We start from the raw sequence: 17,306 nt of genomic DNA, 5'->3' as shown, positions 1-17,306 counted from the left end.
ATTTAACAATTGTTTATTCAATTAAATACGTAGGTATTGCAATTAAGAACAAGGTCAATTAAAAAAATGGTTCAAATGACTCTGAGCACTATGGGACTTAACTTCTGAGGTTATCAGTCCCCTAGAACTTAGAACTACTTAAACCTAACTAACCTAAGGACACCACACACATCCATGCCCGAGGCAGGATTCGAACCTGCGACCGTAGCGGTCGCGCGGTTCCAGACCGTAGCGCCTAGAACCGCTCGGCCACTCCGGCCGGCGGTCAATTAAAGACGACAATCTATTGGCAGAACACTTAGAACACGGAATAAATCTTCTAAAGGGACTGTAGGGACGACGCTTGTCCTACCACTTTTGGAGTACTGTTGCGCGGTATGGGATCTTCAATAGACAGCGTTGACGGAGTACATCGAAAAAGTTCAAAGAAGAGCAGTTCGTTTAGTATTATCACGAAATAAGGAAGAGGGTGTTACGGATATGATACGCGAGTAGGGGTGGCAATCATGAAAATCATTCTCACGTGAAAGCGAGGATATTTTGACTCACACCAACGTAGCGAGATATAACAATCGCAATAAAACGTGGGAAATCCGAGCTCGCGTGGAGAGATTCAAGTGTTGGCTTTTCCAATGTGCTATCAGAGAATCTAATGCGCCATAGAAATCTCTGCACTAAAAATAAACTTACAGTTACCGATATGGTAATACTTTCAGACGACGCAAAAAGGTGCTATACAAACATCAGTGTTCTATGAGGTCGCTGGAAACACGTGATGGAAAATATTATTCCAGCATATAAGAACAATTTTGTAAACTAAAACAGGTTTTATGGATACCATACTAGACAAGCAGGGAATAATTAGTAGGATGCAGATATACGTAGAGTAATGGATAACACCAAACAGGTATCAGGAAAATTATTGGAAATAAGAAAAAGAAAGAAAACACAGAGTCCATATTACAAACAGTGCATTCACTAGAACATAAAGGGCCGCTGGAAATACCAAGAGAAAAAAAGATAAAAATTCACAGACGCCATCAAGGGTGGAACAAATTCTCCCAAGAGCTGTAACAGAAATTATAGAAATCACAATATTAAAACAAAAATGTGATTGTTTCTCCTTCCAGATCAAAAGGCTCATACTGACAGTAGTACCTAACGGTATCGTTGATTCATACAGACCAGTAATATACAAATTAACCGCCTGAGAAAATAATACGATATGACAGAAAGAAATGAAACACGTGATAAACTATGTAACAGACTACATTTCACGAATATTATCAACTAACTGTGGATCCAACTTCTTGCAAACAATGTAATCACGGCAACACTGTGTGGATATAATGTAAAAGAAAAAGTTGTGTAAAATTACAGGCCAGTATCGCTGACATCCGTCTGCTCTAAGGAAAGAAATTTCTCCTGAGGAATCAGCACAGACTGAATAAAACTGAGCAGTATGAAATAGAACTAGCTGCCAATTATTATTGGTTTTTCAGTGGTAAGCTTACTGCAATTAATAAAAGAGAATTTTCACCAGACGCGTTTCGCTGTATTTAGACGCATTTTCCTGCAAACAGTAGATGTAGGTAAACACTTATACGACTGGCTTGATGAAGTTATGGCTAATGGAACGGCGAATATTTAACGTGTAACAGTTCTGCTATGGTAGAATAAAAATTTATTCAAAGACATATTTACATAATATTGGCCATTATCACTAAGCTTTACCGTGACGGATATGTTCGAGTATTTTGCGCGACATATGCAGAAACAACGGAGTGAGCTGCACTCAAACCAACAGAAAACCTGCCATTGGGCGACATCCTAGCAGGAAAATCTGAACTGAAAAATTGTCTTTGTTTTATTAAACCTTTGCACTCTAATTAATTGTAAGTAGATAAGAATATAATGAATTGTCTTCCTAAATAAGTGAAATACAATTTTCTTAACGACATCAACCACGCAAGAGATTAATTTACTAAAGGAAAAGGAGCAGTGTGAAAAGACAGCAGAACGAATCGGTGCGAGTATAGAGGTGGAACGAACGCTGCTGAAGCCATCATGGTCAGAAGACAGACACAGCCAGAGTGCGCGGAACGCAGCACGGAGTTTGAGAGCCACCAGTGGGACACTGAAACAACTGAGGTAGGCCGCACACAGTGTCTGACGGAAGCGCTCGCAGAAACCTATTTACCAGCTTTCTTCTCCAATACTTCAATAAAAAATACGAGCTACGTAATACCTGAGCCTACAATAATTAGATAGGTACTAAAATCTGGGATAAAGATGGCTGCCGTTTGCTGCACTGCGTGGAAGAGATTTGCCACCACTATCTTGAATAAAGGCCCAAGTAAAATCAAAGACATTTCAGGAGAACGTTTTCAGCTGTTCTTAGCTCTGTGACGATGGCTCATCGCTCCATTTCAGTACATATTGATCAATGCCAAGTTATAAGTTACTTTTCACAAAATAAATGAAACCTTAGTTCGGTGAAATATCATCCAATGCCATTCGCCAAACTTAGTACACAGAAAACTTCAAAAAGTGTGTGAACGAAACGTCTCTATACAACTGTGACAAGAAAAACCAGTGAAAGAAATAGAAGTGCTTCGTTACTGACTGAACAATTTTCTTTTTACTTAACGAATACAGCCACTTTAAATGTATACAATACTTCTGGAACGGAGATGATCATTTGCATCCCTATTTGGAGTAAATACTAATTAGTAATCGAAGTGGGTAATAATCACAATTTCCTGTTCTGATGTACGTTGGGGTTAGCTTATTCTACGAAGCTGTGTGTTATCCTCAGCAATGTTATAGACGGTGTCGATCCCAGTGCTCAAGTTAACATCGAATTGTGATCGAAATATTGCAAGTTCTATCTTGTAACATGTCAATGCTATACGCCAATAAAGGCAAGGACTGCAGCTCGAGTGAAAGTCTTCAGGGCTGCAGTCCATTCGTGGTCAGAATCAGAGAGGGTTCTAGCGTGAGTCACAACTTAATGACCCCCTGCAGCAGCAGAAGGTCGAAAGTGCCAGCTGATTACGGAGAATGCGCATTCCTCTCCTCAATAACTTATTAGTTAAAATACAATGATAAACCAAAACATTATGACCACTGCCCATCTCAACATTGGTGGCGTTGCGGACACGTGACACGGTAACAAATGTATGTAAGCAGAACAGACACAGACGGGGGATCATCTCAGCGAAGGTATGCGCTGCAAAAGGGGAAAGCCATTGAGATAAGCGACTTTGACAAAGGGCAGATTATTATTACGCAGAGCCTGTGAACGAGTATTTCGAAAACTGCGAAGCTAGTCGAGTGTTCACGTGCTACAGTCGTGAGTCTCTACGGGAAAAGGTAGAAGGACAGTGAAATTATCACTAGGCGATAAATGGTTCGAAGTTCACGCTCTTCACAGAACGTGGGTTTCGTAGGCTTGTCTGCTTTGTAAGGAAGGATAGATGGTGATCTGTGGTAGCTTTGCCAAAAGAGCACAATGCTGATGCACAAACAAGTGTTTCGGAGCTGACATCGTACACTGTTGAACATGAGGCTCCATAGCAGACCATCCTTACGTGTTCACACGTTGACCCAACTATTACGATTGTAGTGGGCATAGGAACATCGGGATTCGACCGTCGATCAACGGAAACGTGTCGGCTCTTTAGATGAATCACATTTTTGCTACACCAGGTCGCTGGTCGTCTCTAGAAGCTCCGTCATCGAGGTATGAACGGTGGGTCGAAACGCGCAGCGCGCCACTGTCGCAGGTTGGTGAGAGCAGTATTATGCTGTCCTCGCATTGGATCTGTGGTTGTAATCTAAGACGCGCTGAGAGCTACTAACCATCTGCATCCCTTCATAGTTTATGTCTTCCCCGATGTTGATGTCATCTTCAGCAGTATCATTGTCCGTGTCTCTGAGCCAGAACCGTGCTACAGTGGTGTAAGGAGCATTATAGTGAATTCACGTTGGTGTCTCGCCAACCGACTTCGCCTGATGGAAATCCTATGGAACCCATCTGGGTCGCTATCGGGAACCATCACCGCGTACGCATATCAGCTGCCCGTCATTTACGCGAATTACGTGTGCGTTGACATCTATGCCAAATACTTCCACAAAATGGCTCTGAGCACTATGGGACTTAACATCTGAGGTCATCAGTCCCCTAGAACTTAGAAATACTTAAACCTAACTAACCTAAGGACATCACACACATCCATGCCCGAGGCAGGATTCGAACCTGCGACCGTAGCAGTCGCGCGGTTCCGGACTACAGCGCCTACAACCGCATGGCCACCGCGGCCGGCATACCTCCACAAACCTACCAACAAACTGTCGAATTCGTGATGCACGGAATCAGTGATATATTTCGTTCCATAGACGGAGAAACAAACTATTAAGCAGGTGTTCGTAATGTTTTGACTCATCAATGTAGTGTTAGGTTATTGAATCTAGCCGAATACCATAACCAAAACTAAGTCGGATCGCCGAAATTCAGCAACAAAAAAGGTTTGTGGCTTTTTATCTCTTGGTAAAGTCAAAGAAATCAAAGTAGTATCAGGTGAGTTGATTCCGTTTAGTTCTATAAAATCGCTACATTAACAGAACCAACCGGCAATGTTACAAACACAAATGAAAGTAGTATTGGATGTGCCCCAAGGAAGCGTAATACGGTGACCACTGTTCTAGATATATTTAAATCATTAATTAGGCAGCGTTAGTAACACTATCAGTAATACTGTTGTCTAGTGGAAACCGACCATAAAGAACTGTAAAACGACTAGGACATAATTTACAATTAGATAGTTGGTATAGTAAATAGCAGCTCTTTTTAAAAGAGAATAAATAGAAGATGCTGTCCATGACAGAAAGACATAGGTCGATAGTTTTCTAAGACTAGCGGTGGATATTAGAAGCACATTACAACGTATAAATATTGGTTGCAACATTATGAACTGACATTTAATGGGAAGTACACGAGAAATCATAAGTAGTGAAGATTGATGAAAAACACATTTTTTGGAAGTGTTTTCGAATAGTGCAGTGCATCTGTAAACAAAATAGCATACAATACGCTAATACAATGCTGCTTCAGTGTGTAAAATGCTTATTACGTAGGTCTAACAGCACACATCGATCGCCGGCCGGCGTGGCCGAGCGGTTCTAGGCGCTACAGTCTGGAACCGCGCGACTGCTAAGGTCGCAGGTTCGAATCCTGCCTCGGGCATGGATGTTTGTGATTTCCTTAGGTTAGTTAGGTTTAAGTAGTTTTAAGAGTTCTAGGGGACTGATGACCTTAGCAGTTAAGTCCCATAGTGCTCAGAGCCATTTGAACACATCGATCAAATTCAGAGACGCACTGTTCAGGATCGTAGCAGGCACGCGTAGATTATACAAAAGTTTAACAAAAGTGTACGGGGAACTTGAAGAGGAATCTTTTGAAGAAAATCGAGCGAGGTGATATGATACTGGACTAGCATTCGGAAAATGACGGCTCAAATCCACATCCGGCAATCCGTATTTCCTGTTGCTTCTGAAAATAATGTAAAGCTAATTCTGAGATGGTTCCTGTGTAAGGACATGGCCGATTTCTTTCTCCACTATGTTTTGCTCCGTTTGTAATGACCTTCCTTTCTTATTTGTTTACTTCTAGAAGAAAGGCGCTTCATCTCGCGATGCCCCATAGGGTAAATTTCGAGGAAGACTGTGCCACATTGTAGCTGCGAGCAACGTATAATCGCATAGAGATCATGTGACTGAAACCAGAGAAGTTACAGTATTTTGACAGGCGTAAAGACATTCATGTTTCTTATGCTTTATGCGTGAATGAAATAGAACTTAGTATGGGTGCAAAGTACCTTTCATCACTTGTGGACAGTAATGAATATGCATGATAGTGGGAAAGTTATACTTCATCAGAATAACAAACAATACCACTCAGAATAAATGTGCTAATCAGCACGCAAAACAAATACAGTCAGTAACTAATACTTACCTGGAACTCAGCTGAGATGATACGAACTAAGAAGAAAAAGATGAAGTACGACGAAGAAAGAGAAGTCGAGATGGCCGCGCCTTTTCGTTACCGATGCAGTCATTCAGAATTGAAACTGCAGTGTGTTACACAATATGCATAGAAACGGTAATTGTAATTGTGATTTAGAGTCAGTTGTGTTGTAATCTCACGAGGCTACACAATTCTCAATATAGCCCCTCTTTGGGTGAGCGTTTTCTGGATAGATGATGGGTTCAAGGAAACGTCTACTGCATACACGCGAATAGCCCCGGCACTTAAGAGATAAGACCTCTCTTCAGAGCGGACCGCGTCATTGAAAAGCCAGCAGCGGCCAGGGCCTGCGTTATCGCGGCACCCGCAGGCGTCTGCATTCAGAGGAGCCACGATGGAGGCGTTAGCCTCACCCTTCCCGACAATGGACGGCGCTTTTGGCTCGCAGTGAATCGCTGCCGAGTCCACCAAATATGCAAAGTCCGTGCAGTGCGCAGTAACAGACAGCTGATCTGGCGCCACGTTTGGCCACTGTCTGTACTCATGAGACAAAGTTTAACAGCGGGCCGATTTGACGACAGAATTCTTGGAACAGTGGTCTTCTGTTTCATGTCACGTTCCGCGGAGGCAGTTTTTCACCGAGATACTACGAGTCCTCCGGTGGTAAGAGGCTCCCGGGAACTCTGCCACGACTTCCACGACATAATTCAGGCAAGCCTCTGTTCTCTGACCCAGTTTCCATTCGTAACTACTTTATCTGTTAATAAACATCACATGAAAACCATGCATGCTACTGCAAATCACGTGTAGTTCGTCAATTGTATTTGGTATCAGTGTAACATTATTAGCGAATACGAAGTCATGCATGTCTAAAGGGTGTGTCGATGCAGAACCTGCAGTATTAGCGGTTTTCTCTAGGTTTCTGAATAAAACCCAACTGAGCAACATACGAGCCATTACCTGGAAAGTGTATAAATTCAAATACGTATTTAGTAAATCATTAACTATTATTTAGGCAAATAATCTTGAGAGATAACATTTATTGTGCAATAAATAATCACTATAAAAACTTCCAAACCTCTGAAGTTTCACAAAGTCCTATGTTGTTTGACACGTTTCTTTGGCATTGCAATTCTAAGAGCAACTACTCACAAATAAAACGAATAGGGAAAAAAAATCAGCATTCAAAACTACACACACACACGCAACACCATTTTCTATGTTTGATCTCCAGAGCTTAATTTACTTAGGTTTAGCGAAATGCGAAAATGTACAGAAGAACTATATTTAATACTTATTGAAATAAATTCTAACTGTTATGAATAGGCTTGTAAATATTTTTGAATAAAAGATGTACTATTTATTTAACTATATTTATGTAGTATATGTCTATAAACTTCTACTTCTTCATTTACATACACTATTCTACTTTATATTTTATGCCAACATGAGATAATTAAGTGTCAGTTTAACAAAATTCTTGTAAAATATGATTCAAGACTTTTAATGGCTGGCAAAATATTCTCGCATAGTATTCCCTGTAATTATCAACTTGTCGAGGTCAGTTAATGATGCGCAGTCGTCTTTCAATGAATCAGCAACCATTTTACTTTAATCCTGCAGCCAGAAAATTCTTTCAGTCACCACAAGTCGTCAATTACCTGACAGGGTGTTTCTAGCGTGGAGATGTAGAACCAGTCGTCATTTGCAGAAGTGTATGTAGAAAATCTTTTAGACTGGTTGGTCTACTAGAGCATCGTTCGCTTCTCCGGCGCGTTAATTCAGGTGTGCAGGTGTGGCTCACAATCTTGCTCCATCCCATTTTTCCCCTGAGTTAGTGAGTTACCTGAGTAGTTCTAGGACAAAAAATTTTAACTTCATATTGACTATTGTATAAAAAGGCTCTATGTGAAGTTTCTGGACCATATAGACAATGGCTTCACGAAAACTTGCGGTAGCTGTCCTTTGGCATTATTGCGTAGTGATAGATATTGTTTAAAGTGATGTGTCTATTTGTTTTCTGTGACTAATGATATAGCTGTAGTCGATTTTTGTGGCAGACGTTTTTCACTTTCGAGGGGAAAGGAATAATGGCAGAAAGTTTCATGTAAGTGTTTAAAGCTACTCAAATCATTAAGTGAACCCCTGAACTACGCGAGAAAATGAGAAACAGATACAAGACATAATATTCTGTCTGGAAAATGACACCAGCAGTTGCAGAAAGTTAGATGCCCTTCATCAACTGGAGACTGTTGACAGCGCAAGAAGTTTCAGACATCTTTTACAATTATCCGAGTACCTCAACCCAGTTCATCTAACACGATGGCATAATAGACAGAACAATGGATCGAATTTGCTTCAAAAATGGTTCAAATGGCTCTGAGCACTATGCGACTTAACTTCTGAGGTCATCAGTCGCCTAGAACTTAGAACTACTTAAACCTAACTAACCTAAGGACATCACACACATCCATGCCCGAGGCAGGATTCGAACCTGCGACCGCAGCGGTCACGCGGTGTAGAGACATACACTTTACCGGGCACATTAACAGATGTTATTTGAGAGACATACTTCCTGAGGGATTCGAGAACATTAACTTTGCAGAAAGGCAACAGATATGGCCGATGCATGAAGGAAACCAAACTTTTTCCGCAACTCGTGAGACAGCACTTGGGCCAAATCTGTAATGACCGATGAAGTAGTAGAGAGCGTTCTGTAGTATAGTCTCCCGTTAATCTGACTTCAGTCCACTGTACTCCCTTATACTGAAAATCATTGCTGTATACTTGGTAATGTGCATACGTTACAGGGGCGTTTCTCCCATACATGCCACTAGATCCGAGGCAGCCTGGTCTTTTCGCACAAGATCGTGATTCTTTGAGAAGAATGGCAGAATGATACGCAAAAATGGACGGTAACCGAAGGTTACTCGTGCACACACCTATGGCTTCATGGGAGGAAATGACTCATATTCAAATTATTTCTTGTTTAGAGATAGTCTATGGTACTTCATTTTCGCAAATTCTTTCTCCTGTAATTAGGTGACACAGAAATAAAGAATGAAACTATAAGCAAGAATAAAAAAAAGTGGAACTGAATCATCCATACGAATAGTCATGAAAACTGTACGAAACGCAAACGTTAATTAATTCAGTGTTATGATGAGTAAAGTAACGTCTGATGTTAGAAGCAAAAGAAAAATGCTAAAGAAAATTTGGTTATAACTGAAAATTTCTCCCAGAACGACTCTTGAACCCAGGTCTTCTGCTTATATTGAGCAGGCGCCTTAAACACTAGGCTAACTAAATACGCAAGGAAGCCTGACTCAGATTATTATGTTTCCATCAATGATTTTCGAAATGTACTGTCATTCTCACATGCCCTCAAATAGCATCTTTGATAATAGTGTTTGGAAATTAGAAATTGAAACGTAAGTGACAATGACAGTTTGAATGAGTCTTTGGGCTCTGGTGAGATCGTCTACTGGTTAAGACGACTGCTTGCAATAAGCAGGATATCCAGTCTGGCACAAATTTCCTCTCAAAACGAACTCATCACACCATAGGTTTAGCGTATCCCAACGATTCCTTGTATTTCATACCACGTCATTGCATATTCATCGATTTAACCATAATCATGATTTCAGTTAATAGAAAATTGGTATGCAGAATTAATGGGATTCAATCAGTCTTCAAGAAAAGTTGAATGCAACTTGTTCTATTTAAAAAATTAAATAAAAATCATTCAGAGTTTCATATTATATGGAAACAATTGGGAGATCACAAAGAAAAGAGACGATCTGAACTTTCTGAAGCGCAAAGCTACAGATGAGTAGAGAAATGTAATGGTTAGGTGAAGTAACTTATGAGGAAGATCTGAATCGAATGGGAAAAATCTTGACTTTATGAGAGATTCTGAAAAGAAAGCGAAAGCATTAGAATTACAGTCAAACAACTCATCGACTTCCTAATTCATTACGACGACACCACACTAGCTGAGTTGATGCGGTGCGATGATATGAAATCTGACTTTGATTTTTTTTTTCTTTAAGCATTAACATTTCCTCCCAAGCACTCTACAGCTGATTGAGGAGTAGTATATGTACATGTAAATATTTTTAGACATAATATATTACAGTCTACTGCTAACAATAGTGAAAGATACTACAGACTAAAGAAATATGGAAGGAGACCCAGTCACAGGTAGAACAACGAACTTAAGAATAACTGATGTATTACACTACTGGCCATTAAAAGTACTACACCACGAAGATGACGTGCTACAGACGCGAAATCTAACCGACAGGAAGAAGATGGTGTGATAAGCAAATGATTAGCTTTTCAGAGAATTCACAAAGGTTGGCGCCGGTGGCGACACCTACGACGTGCTGACATGAGGAAAGTTTCCAACCGATTTCTCATACACAAACAGCAGTTGACCGGCATTGCCTGGAGAAACGTTGTTGTGATGCCTCGTGTAAGGAGGAGAAATGCGTACCATCACGTTTCCGACTTCGATAAAGGTCGGATTGTAGCCTGTCGCGATTGCGGTTTATCTTATCGCGTTGGTCGACATCCAATGACTGTTAGCAGAATATGGAATCGGTGGGTTCAGGAGGGTAATACGGAACGCCGTGCTGGATCCCAACGGCCTCGTATCACTAGCGGTCGAGATGACAGGCATCTTATCCGCATGGCTGTAACGGATGGTGCAGCCACGTCTCGATCCCTGAGTCAACAGATGGGGACGTTTGCAAGACAACAACCATCTGCACGAACAGTTCGACGACGTTTGCAGCAGCATGGACTATCATCTCGGAGACCATGGTTGCGGTTACTCTTGACGCTGCATCACAGACAGGAGCGCCAGCGATGGTGTACTCAACGATGAACATGGGTGCACGAATGGCAAAACGTCATTTTTTGGGATGAATCCAGGTTCTGTTTACAGCATCATGATGGTCGGATCCGTGTTTGGCGACATCGTGGTGAACGTACATTGGAAGCGTGTATTCGTCATCGCCATACTGACGTATCGCCCGGCGTGATGGTATGGGGTGCCATTGGTTACACGTCTCGGTCACCTCTTGTTCGCATTGACGGCACTTTGAACAGTGGACGTTACATTTCAGATGTGTTACGACCCGTGGCTCTACCCTTCATTCGATTCCTGCGAAACCCTACATTTTAACTGCTGCCCTGGCCAGCACATTCTCCTGATCTCTCACCAACTGAAATCGTCTGGTCAATAGCGGCCGAGTGACTGGCTCGTCACAATACGCCAGTCGCTACTGTTGATCAACTGTGGTATCGTGTTGAAGCTGCATGGGCTGCTGTACCTGTATATGCCATCCAAGCTCTGTTTGACTCAATGCCCAGGCGTATCAAGGCCGCTATTACGGCCAGAGGTTGTTTTTCTGGCTACTGATTTCTCAAGATCTATGTACCCAAATTGCGTGAAAATGTAATCACATGTCAGTTCTAGTATATTTGTCCAATGAATATCCATTTATCATCTGCACTTCTTCTTGGTGTAACATTTTTAATGGACAATAGTGTAGGTTCTATGAGGTGTCGAGAATCAGTCTAAATAGGAAACGATGGAAATATCTACTGCAAGTGAAGCCGAGAACTACCTATAGAAGAAGAAGAAGAAGAAGAAGAAGAAGAAGAAGAAGAAGAGATGTCAAGTTCTGGTGTGAATTCCGACCTTTAATAAACAGAGAATTGTGGTATGTTGTTCGTTCTTTCACTGCCAACACAACTTCCCTTCTAGCACACTTCTTTGATACTTTAGTTTTACAGACATAACATCTTTATTATTTTAGTGGTAAATAGAAAATGAAGTCCTTTCTGTTGAGCAAATAAGCTAATTACAATGTTGTGGTACTTAATAAACACGGAACAACTGACGTCAATAGAGGGCATGACGCAGAATATTACAAGTGCAACTAGCAACGGCTAAGCATGAAGATGGTATATTTAACGTTTACTCCTTCACTTATTACAACATTTAATGCATAAAATTAATTGTCTGTGGTCACTGCGTACCAAATACGGCTTGAACAACATTTCTACAAAGTATTTCACCTGGAAACACATTTTTTGTTGAGGAGTATCTTTGTTAATGTGTCCTTCTTCGTGTTTTTCGATTCGTACAAACATTTACTCGACTTGAACCTCTATGCCACAGTATATGTACACGATAATAAAAAACTGATTAGGGTTACTGCGGCTCCTATGTGCATGGGGAGCCACCACGTGCTTCGATCAAGACCTCCGAACGTCATGCCATGGTATTAGAGAGGACATTGAAATGCTCTATGGAATCTCCTTGTACGAGGTTTGTATGAGTGCTAACATGGCATCAGCACTGGTGGCAGAAGAACAGTGATTAACTTGATACTGATAAGACATATACGAGACACTTCTTACGATAGAAAAGTTCAAGCGAACTTGCAGGTCGAGAAGCAGTGGCACCTGTTGCTCTCATCGATTATGGCTTGCGCAGTCGTCACAAAATATACTCGAATATTCTTCAGCTAAAATATGTAATTTGGAATTACTTGAAGGAACATCTGTTCAAAAACTTCAATGATGGCCCGTTTGCTGTTCAGAGGTCTTCCAAATATTCAGAATCATTTTTTATCTAGGGCATCCGAAACCATCAAGAATGGTTTTTATTCGCTATGTCGCTTTACAATGCAAATTCCCGTACTACGTTTACTCTGGTACCAATGACATGCTTTCACCATTATTATAACGAAATTGAAACGGAACTCTTTCAAAAACATATTTTTTCACTCAGCAGGCTAGCGGCCCCACACTATTCAGTATTCGTTCAATCGACCGCTATTAAGTGGACTTAATTATCAAACAAGGTATAAATTATGAAGAAAACAAAGCGAAATTATGAGGAAAAGTGTAAAGTTAATCGTTTCTGTGACACGTGGATATGTTGTCATAGCAACAGTATATTATGCTGTGAGCGTGGGGCTGATCTGCTATTCTGTTATTCTGCGCAACGGATTAATCTGAGATGTACCCTTTACCCAGTGGCTCCTGCAAGATGCAATTTCCACCCCCACACTACTACAGAAGTCAGACAGACGCTCCTAACGTTCTAAAGAGAAATGCCTGAAAAACTTTCAGCCATAAATATCTTCTGGAGTCGTCCGCTGTAAGGAAATGACACAAAAATTCACAAAATTTCTTACGTAACTAGTGGGACACTTGGGTACTGGAGTAGTGCTAGTTAGTGTAAGAAAAACACGAAGCTAACGAAAATTATTATTTATTTTGCAAAAATTTTGAGAAATCACAATGTCACTTTTAGTTATGAATTGAACGAGTTATATCCTGGTTCTTTTCGGAATGTGAAGTTACCTCTCAAGGATAGGATACGCACAAAATTTAAGATTGTTATTGACTTGGCAGAATGGTGGAGAGGCGTGCCTACTCAACTTGAATTATTATCCTTTCGAATGTAGCTAGGTATGGTCAAGGTTGTCGTGTGTGAAATGCAGTGAAGTGTACTGTTGTGGAGAAAATATGGGACCCGCAATAGCTGTAGCGCACAATACCGTAAGCTGCGATGACTGCTGTCTGCGCTGCTCGTTGCTGACAAATAAGATAACTCTCGTTCTATCTGGATTGACCTTTGCCAATCAAACTCTCCCTACACCTCGATGGAGTCAAGGATTCCTGTTCGCCCCTAGTCTAACTTTTGGTGCAGTACACCGTTCAGATAACCAGTCCACCGCAATGCCACTCAAAAATTCGCTCGCAGGCGTTTAACTGTAACTGTCCGTTCACACCGCACAATAAGTGTGTCGGCCAACACAGTGAACAACGCTTAATCGCAAGGACTCAATACAGAGTAGCACTTCGATTCGCTCTCGACAGAGGTGCTCTCCCAGTGAAGTACTGAGGAGAGACTTGTTCCTCGCTCCAAGAGAGACGACGGAACAGCACCTCTGCATGCCAGACATGAAGGGGTATATCTTTCGGTCTCTTCCATTACTCCTTCAGCTCAAGGTGTCAGAAATATCGTCTGCCAATCAGCAATGCTCTTCTAAAACGGGAGAATAACGTTTCGTTTAAGGCGACCAATCTGGAAACCTGTAGTATTGGCGTTTGGCGTTTGCTGTCTGCCTGTGAAAATCTCTGAAACTGCGTGCGATGTGTAAAGAATGCGTAGGTTGGACGCTCCCACACAATGTAGCGGAATTTGCTTTTAAGCCGAACACGGGGTCGTTCCCCCTTTCACTCGGGCACACACTGTCTGCTCCACGGGCGGGCAAGGTTGACTCATCCTCTGAAGGAACTGGCCTCCTGGTGTGTGGTCTGCCTCTCTCGAACGAAAAGCTCCTGTGACCGTCGTGTCTGGAATGTATGTGTGTACGCCAGCCTCGAGTATTTCAACCCCAGTGTGCACTTGTTATTTACATATCGTTTGCATGAATTCATACATTATTGAATTTATCTTATCGAGTTCGGGTTCGAATGAAGTGTCTTGATGTGCGGAATATGATTGTGAGATCGGAATATGTAAGCAATGAAGGTCAGGAGACCACAACGTCTTACAATGCTGTGACATACTATGTTGTAGGGTTGCAATGTGACCATTGACGCCTGAGACCTTTGTGCTTCATCAACAGTGGCAATGAAGATGCCACAAGTTCACCAAATGGTGTCGAACATCGACTTGGAAAGCTCTACACACGCTGCAATGCTCCTGTGCCACCTGAAAAACAAGGACGAGGATGTATGGTTTGGAAAAGAGAGAGGTATGGTCTTTCGGAGTGGTCTAGTATTCACTCCCCACTGGTTCCACACGCTCGTCATTGTCTTAACAGCCTGTTATGTGGGACAAATCCATCTTGAAAGTAAGCCTATGTACAAAGTTAGTGATAACTCACACAGACACTGACCCCAAGACTGGTAGAACAAGCTGGCATTTAACATTATTGTTCTAACGGCAGAGTTCATGTCATGAACGGTAGTCAGAAGCGAAGTCCAGAACACAGCAAATGTTCTCATATAGCCGAATAAATCAGCCATAATGAGTGAGCAGTCAGAATCGGGATCAGTAAACAATAACCTTAGTTATTTGTATAGAGCGATAACAGTGATGCAATAGACTACTAGCAAACAAGCACTATTATGTCGCCAACGGTATTTATTCGCGGTGTGACGTCAGAGGGGCATCCCACTTCGCACATTAGTTGCAACTTCCACAGTGTCAGTGAGAAACTTCGTAGCTAAATGGGACCTTATGGGATGAGGTATATGCAGAGAGATATGCTACAGTTAAATTCATTTTATTCCACACTAAATTTGTGTCAATATTGGGAAGTTACTTTCCTAAAAAATTATCCAACAGATCCATAAAAAAAGGAACAAGTAAGCCGTGAATAACTAATGGAATTAAAATCTTGTGTAAGAGGAAGAAGAAAATTTACGTAAAGGCCAGATTGAGTCAAAATTCGGGATTACTTAATACTACAGAAAACATTGTAGTATTTTAAACAGATTCATTGAAATGTCCAGAAGTATGCGTGTCCTGACAGAATCAAGTAATGCAGAAAACAAAATTAAAATTATGTCATTGAATGAGATTCAATAACAATTAAACTAAATGACAGTGTTATGATTGATAAAATACAAGTTGCAAGTACTTCTAATAATCGCTTTCTAAATGTAGCAGCAAATATAAGCTTAAGTTGTTCAGCTGAAGGAGCAAGAGAATATGTTAAAAACGTCATTGTACATAACTTTAAGCAACCAGAAATAGCGCCAACACCATTCACTGAAATTAACACAATTACGAAAATTCTAAAGAGAAGAGCAAAACCTCATGTGGGATTCGAGGAATTTCAGACAGAATTTTGAAAAGTTGTTCGGACTTCGTAAGTAATATCCTAAGTGATATGTACAATGAATCACTGGCACAGGGAATTTTTCCAGACAGGTTAAAATATAAAATTCTTAAACCATTTCATAAGAAAGGTGACAAGACAGACTTAAACCTTATCGTCGAGTTTTCTTACTGAAATCTTTTCCAAAATATTTGAAAAAGTAATGTACTCAAGAGCAGTGCACACTTACGAGTATATGGAAACAATTTACTTATCACAGTTTAGATTCCAGAATGATTGGGAATGTTTTTTATACGTTCACTCTTGAAACAGTCCAAGCCCTAAATACCAAAGTACCGCCAGTTGGTACTTTTTGTTATCTTTTGAACGCGTTTGATTGCGCAGATCATTTTATTCTCTTAGAAAAACTCAAGTTTTATGGAATTTTTGGCTTTCGCACACCTGGTTTGAATCATACTTAAAAGTACAGAATGTAAGAGATTGTTCTGAATAATTCAGCTGAAAATTTAGTGACTGGGGAGAAACACCACAAAGGGAGTCCCAAAGGGCTCAGTTCTTGGTCCATTCCTATTCCTTATATATGGCAAACTCGGCTAATTTCGCAGTATTAAGGTTTTTTTGCCTCTAGTATTTAAAAGAAATATATTAAAAATGGACTTTTGTATCAAATAATAAGTAAAAGTGGTGTAATTCGATGGTATAAACGTTAAATATTGAAAGTTAAATTTCAGATACAAAGAAGCTTCCTTAAAGTAGTGCTGATTTACTGTAATAATAAGAACTTGGGCAATTTCGCAACACTACTCGGGTAATTTCGCAGTAGCAGTTATAATTCCAAAAAAATACTTTTGTGTCATCAGTACATGATTTAATGTAACCAAACACACCATACACTTAACATTTACTGTATTTACTATTACTAAATTATTATAAGTAATGTAATGAAAGATAACATTAATTAATTACATACTTCAACATAAAAATGAATAATAATTAATTACTGCAGTCATACAAAATCTTAAAATCGGAAATGTAATTGAATTTAGTTCTTAAAATCAGAAATATTATTCAAGTTAATCAGAATTACCCTCAGTGTATAAACGGCATGTGAACTGAGCACAGTACGCCTTCAGTCTTTGGCAAGACAGATGAAACCAGCATTCGCACTTCAAACAACAAATCCTCGTTTGGAGATCATTATCATCTTTGCAATTTCCATCGCATGATGAACAAATGTTGTCATCCTCTCCTACATTTCTTATTAATCTTCTCCGTACAGGTATACAGCGTCTTGTTGCAGGAACTAATTGCGCGCACGCTTGCTGTTTTCAAATTCTAGCTTTTGAGGTGCTTACTTTTCCTGGTTGCCTCTCTGCTGGAATTTTCTCTATCTGCTC

Source organism: Schistocerca cancellata, chromosome 4, assembly GCF_023864275.1.
Source record: "Schistocerca cancellata isolate TAMUIC-IGC-003103 chromosome 4, iqSchCanc2.1, whole genome shotgun sequence".
NCBI classification, from domain to species: domain Eukaryota; kingdom Metazoa; phylum Arthropoda; class Insecta; order Orthoptera; family Acrididae; genus Schistocerca; species Schistocerca cancellata.
Note: the sequence above shows the minus strand (reverse complement) of the source record.